This window comes from Lipophrys pholis (assembly GCF_963383615.2).
Source record: "Lipophrys pholis genome assembly, chromosome: 1".
Taxonomy (NCBI): Eukaryota; Metazoa; Chordata; class Actinopteri; order Blenniiformes; family Blenniidae; genus Lipophrys; species Lipophrys pholis.
In genome coordinates this window covers 33,345,547-33,352,210 of record NC_137635.1, presented here as the reverse complement: position 1 = coordinate 33,352,210, position 6,664 = coordinate 33,345,547, and positions in this window count along the sequence as shown.

The window sequence follows — 6,664 nt, the reverse complement described above, 5'->3', positions numbered from 1 at the left end:
TTACTCTCTTTTGATTATAATGAGCAGGTTTTGTCAAGATTTCAGCAGAAAATCATCTCGACAAAATTCATCAGATTTGTATGAGCTGGAGCATCGACACACTTAAGGCAGGACAGGGTATGTAAATGTCAACTGGTGCATTCCTCCAGAAACAAAATGGTTTCTCTGGGGTCATAATTGAATTGTGAGCACATGTTTTTGAGTGGTGACCGTAACAAGTGGGTCATTAGCAGACTTTCTGCAGAGGCCGAGGGTGAGACATTCATAAGTTTCAGACCTGGTGCAGAGAGACACTAAAAACATGCAACACTAGGATCTTCAAGGATTCATCGGCTTATAAATAGATTATTATCAGTTCAAAAACATCAGATCAGATTATTTTAAAACATGTCAAAATATATCTCCTACGTCTTCAAAATTTATCTGAATAATACATAAATGCAGAACATATTTACAAAATATTTTTGCTTGTTAGTTCATGATGTAATGCAGGATTTGCTTCAGTGCATTCCCTCTCTTGAGTACTGAAGTAAACAGGTAAGAGTGCTAAACACAACATCTTTTCTCCCATCATTGAAATTAATTTACATGCAGCTACCGCATTTCCATCCGCATCCAGTATTAACGTTCCCTTATTAAAAAGCAAAAGAAAACCAAATCTCCCCATTGTTGCAGTGCCAGATGGTAAAATCACCCTTATGGCAGAGAAACCTCATTCCGGGTTATAGCTGGAACGATGCCGCCATCTAGCGGACGAAAAGGGAACTCTACAATCCACAGCAGGCAAACTGACACAAGCTGAGCAGAATGTTAATATTTTGTCTTTTTAGTCGAAACTCAGTTCACTGGGATCCACGCACACAAAATACAGAGAACGTAATATTGCTTTTATTTTTTGAATGTGTTAAAGGTAGGAAAAGAGTGAGATAGCGTGGAATGACGCTCTACGTTACACGTTTGTGTGTAAGAACACAGCACATAAAGCCTAATGGCTAAAAGTTTCCCAGGTTAGTTACCAGAGTACAGGGGCAGATGGTGAAGAATGTGTTCAGAAGCTTATATTATACTATTGAACTTTTAATATATATTCAGTATGTGCTTAAAGTACTTAGCTCAAATTGTTACATTTCACCACCATTTTACACTTAGGTTTATAATATTGTTTTAACGGATATATAACTTAGAATTAGTGGGTAGTTTGGATTTTTAGAATTGTTTTCAATCAATGCCTTCACAAGATCAACACAGATTTAAAAAGTCTTACTGTATACATGATCCCAATATATTTCAGATTTTAAAATGTGGGAAATATCACAACATCTGTTTGATCAGTTATATACACCACTAAATAGCACATATTTGCAAAGACAGATAATGGAGAGTAAATGTATGTTCTCACCTGCACAAGATAATAAAACAGCTATTACAGTTTTTACCATGATGTATTGTGGTCATTACTTCATAACAAGACTATTCCTGTTGGGCCTCTGGGGTTTTTTCTGGGTCGACTTTAAATGTTATACCTGTGCATCTGAGACTAATTGGTGATTCTAAATGTCATTTAGGTGTAAATCTAAGTCTGTGTAACGATATGTCTTTCTGCTGTTTCTCCGTAATGAACTGGTGACCTGAAAATAGATAGATGAATAGATAAATGCTCTAATGTGTCCTTTAGAGGTATATACAGTACATTATTGTGGAAGCAGAACACTTAAACATTCACTAGAAAGAGATTTTTTTTTTTACTTCACACTCATATTCTGCAAGCACAGTCATTTCATATGGGCAGTTTCCTATATGGCCTCAGATAATGTTCTCTTGGCCACACCTACAGCTGGATCGGTTTAGTAGGTCGGTTCTCTTGCTCTACCACCAGATGGTGGTAGAGTTATGCTGCAGAGATGTGTATGGCAGTCCACTGACCACCAAGCATCATAAGAACCAAAGTAACAGCTATTTCCCAAAAAATAAAAACAAAGAGGTATATGGTTTGCTTCTGTGCCCCTTTGTGCTTTCTTTGCCTATTTATCTTCTTCTTTTTTTTTTAAAGACGTTTCTGTTTGAGATTAAGGCATTATTCACAAACTTTTTTATATCATTTTGTGGTCGATCTATATTTCTTAAAAATTCTTTCCTAATCAGGTTAATAAGTAAATGACTTAAAGTTGTATACATAATCAATAATAACAATTCATAGAGAGATTTTAACAAGCTCAGACGCTATCCAGATAAAAACCAATAAAACAGTTGATCTTCTACGTCTATCACTGTTTCTACCCTGTGTTCGTCACTTTACCACCAAAATGAGGTCTCCCATTCTTATTCCCTGTGAAATCCTCGACATCCACGGCTCTGTCGCCTCCAGTCCAGCCCCCTCTTTTGGTCACTACCACTGTTTCTAAACCATGTAGGCCTTCCGATTTCACCCAGCTGGGATCCTTTCATCACTGTTGACACTTCATCCATCCTGTCTCCCCTGCATGTACCTCTCTATCAAAACCTTTCACACATTTGTGAAAAATAACAAAACAATATTCTCTTTTCTTTTCATCATGAGTTTTTCTCAGCAGTGTTTTTCCTCGTAATTCAAACTCAACCTCAGAGGCCCAAATGAGAAAATTCCTCTTGAATCTGCAGCACCTGCCTGTTCCCAGCTTCCAACAAGTAGGTACTTGATACACAATAAATAAAGCTGTGACAAATACAGGCACAAAAAAATAAAATAAAAAATGCACCATGCACATCCAACATTTATCACAGTTACACAGCTGCACCTGCTAAAAGCTCAGCTTGTTAGCAGTGTGGATTTGTAAGTCAGCCCAGAGGCAAGTAAATATTGGTATCATTAATTCACCCAGCTCATTCTCTGCAGAGCATGTAGTGGAATAAACATACACTGAGGCAACGTGCAGGCTTGAGACAGAAACTTTATTTCTATTGCCCATATATAACTCAGTTCTTAGTACAACACAAGACCTTCATATGTAGTCCTTAATTATGACGTTTGCAATGCAATTTAATCTTTCATGCATCACTGTGGCAACCATACACTAGACGTGTAATGCATGCAGTTTTCCATAAGGAGAATAGTGCTGGAGTTTAAACATGGAAGTGGGTGTGTCCCAATATAAATGCTCTATAAATGTATGTAGAAAACATCATTGCATGTAGTGTTGGTGTTTTTTCTTCTTCAGATGTGTAGTGCAATGTTTGTGTGTGCAGCATCTCGTTATTTATAAGTGGCATAGAGCGACAGTGCTCATCATAATGTAACTCTAAGCATCTGAAAGATGTACAATAGCAGTAGGTACTCCTCCATAAACATGGCTGGAAATTGCCTCTTGCCGCACAACCATTTGGAAAAAAATCTGTTAATGATAAACGTCAGGTACGTCAGACAGCGCTCTGTGTCTGATGTCTTGTTATTGTCACTTCAGTGCTGCAGCCAGATCAACCTGCCACCTGATATAAATCTCTCTCTCTCAAAAAAAAAGAAAAAGTTCATGTTTGAGCAACAAAGATAATCTCAGCAGTCAGGTCATAACCTGAACGGATTGAATCATAATGCAGAAATATGCAGGAGAACTTCCTGAAAATGTTACTGCAGCCAATATGGTGGGTCTTGTTTCCTTGTTGAATCATCACATCCACGTTAAGAAAAGGACTAGTGGCATTGAAAGAAGTAGAAAATTCCACCTGCCAAAATGCTATTAGTTTTATTAAACTGCCGAAACGACATAAATTGAATCACAAAGACACAGAGACATACAAAGAAATGTTCTGTCTTTCGTCTCATCTCTGTCATGTAAGGAGTTATTTTAAACAAAACGTGAAACAAAACACCAACACATGTCATTTTATCCACGCTTGTAATTTCCAGTCAACCCACGACGTCAGTGAGACACGCTCTGAAACAAAGGAAGGCTAAACTGTAGCACCTCCAGAGCGCCGCAGACTGTGCAGATGGCTCCCTGACTAAACCTCACACCACCAAGTGCACAAATTAGTCAGAAATTCTCCTAAAAAAAGACGCGGCTCCAAGTCACGTACAGTTATAGGCAGATCAACTGTGCAAATGAACTTTTGTGAGATCATAATATGGTCATAGTAATACTATTGATGAAAAGATGTTTAAAGTACATCTATATAACTCATTTAAAGAAAACGTTCACGAAGAGGCATGACAGAAAAAGCAGGAGTTAGTCAAAGAAAATAGTTACTTCTTACTCAGAATCTTTAGTTTAGATACCAAACACAAACAAAAACTCTTTAATGAGATTTTTTTTTTTTTTGAAGACTGAATTATTTCCTTCTTTTCATCATAATTACCTATTCATACTCATGATGTCTTTAGAAATGTGGGGTAGGTTTATTATCATAGACACCATGCTTTGGATTTGTTCCCCAACATTTTCAATGAAATCCAGACCACCCGCAGCTCCCAGCCCCAGACTACAGACATTCAGAAATTATTCATGATGGTGACTTTTTTAAACCAGGTACAAGTGATAAAATGACTCCATATTACTGTATACTGTGTAAGAAAAAAGAAAAGCGACATACAGACGCCATCGGCTCCGGTAAAAGTGACTAATGACAGTGTAAGAAGTACCTGATGAGTCCATGTTAAATAAAAGTAGAGACATATATTTACCGTAGTTCTTTTCACGAAATTAGCTGTTAGAATTCTTATAAATTCTTGTCTTAGACGTGTATGGTCACAATTTGACCGACTGGCAGTAATGATGAATATGAGCTAAACTGAAAATCAGATGAAATGAGAATGAAATATGAAATGAAAGAAAATGATAAAACAAAAATGCAGTACATTATGCATTATGTAAAAGGAGCCACTGATTCTGTGAGCCTTGTTTCCTTGAGCAGGTTCTCATAAAGCTCAGGGGCCCTGACATAACAAATATTGATGTTTTTTTAGTTTCCTTTAGTCTGAAAAACCCAAAGCTCCAAGCAAAAGATCTGATCCAACGGGTTTACAAGAGGTCAGCATGTCTGAAATGCATAATTAGGCCAAACACTGATCGTTACAATTGATCGGTATATTCCATTGGAAAAGATACAGGGAGCCAGTGCAGGGAGGTTAAATCCAAGCTGTGATGTTCATTTATCAAAAAACAGTCAAAAGTCACGTTTCAGATTTCTGTGATACTTGGAGGGGAAACATCGATTTATTTATCACAAAGGAAATTTCAATTCATCCAGTTTTGAGAAAATTAGGATTCAAGTCAGTTGTGATTACAGTTGAATGGAGGTAACATTTCATAATTATGGAGACAAATAGAGTATATAACACGCAATCTATGTTATGTTAATGTTTTGCACAAAGGCTCTGTTTTGTTTTTTTTAATTGTCTCTTACAACATCAGTGTGTTACAATAGAATATTTGCCAGTTTTACCCTCCACTTTTGACTGACGACAAACAAAACAAATCCAAAATAATCTGGTTTTGAATGTGTAAAACTATTTATCTTTTGAATGATCTTCATTAATTAAGTGTAATGTGCAACTCTTTCACAAAATACACAGATCTGAATTTCGGAATATTGAAGTTGCCAATGAATCCAAGTGACGAAAAGTGTTGAAGCATAAACCTACATCCTAAACGTCATCCTGAGTTGAAAACACTCCGGACACCCAACGACTCCATACCAGAAAAATAATTAATCTACATCAGTTGACGGAAAATGTAGTTATTCCAAATAAAATGAAAAGCATGTCTATGGAATAACTTCTTCTGAGAAAAAAATAGCACACAAAATGTTCACAGATATGCTTATTTTCTAAATGTATAATGATACACATGCATGCTTTCGGCATGTACGTATGTGTTTGTGTACGTTTCAGCGGCTCCAGCAGCAGGAAAGGCTTCGGTCCAGCAGAGAGCAGTGGTGCTTCAGGGACGCCTCGGTCACATCAGGCTGACTCACACTGCTGTTCACTATGTGTCTCATTGGAATCATTTCACGGGCCACCTCCCATGAAATGAACACTTCTTTTTTTTATATGTGTGAATGTATCATTAAAACTTAAATCTAAGACAGAGATCTTGTTTGAGAAAACTTTTTATAGCACTGAGAAGATGAATATAAATATATATCTTTTTCAACTAAATGTTACATTTTTCATTTCATCTGCTGCCTAAAGCAGAGAATTCTTTTTTTTTTTTGTCTCTCGCTCTCTTTAGGCTGTGCTTATCAATGAGCTCTGTCTCACAGTTTGAGGTTTTCAACTTTGTCTCTTAATTAAGACATAGTGTTGCAGGTACCGTGTGAGAGGTTGACTGACAGCAGCATTTTTGGGGAGGAAATTAGCATTTCTTTAATGACTGCACAGTAGTTGTGTGGGGGGAAAAAAACAACAACACTGTACATTTTCTGTGTTCCTCTGCAGAGCTTTTAAAAAAACAGTCTCTGGTCCGGGTTTGCTACCCTAAAGCAAGCCCTAATAAGGTTTTGTTATATTTCCCCATAAAATCCCACCACTTGACTGGTGAAAATCAAATTGCACGATATGAAAGTGATCTCTGTGAGCTCTGCAGCTCTCAGGCCGACTATGTGGCCCTTCTCTGAGATATTTCCTGCTTCTCTCTGCAGAGACACTCTGATTCTTCTCTCACTGAACCTTCAACCTCTCCTCATTTCTCAA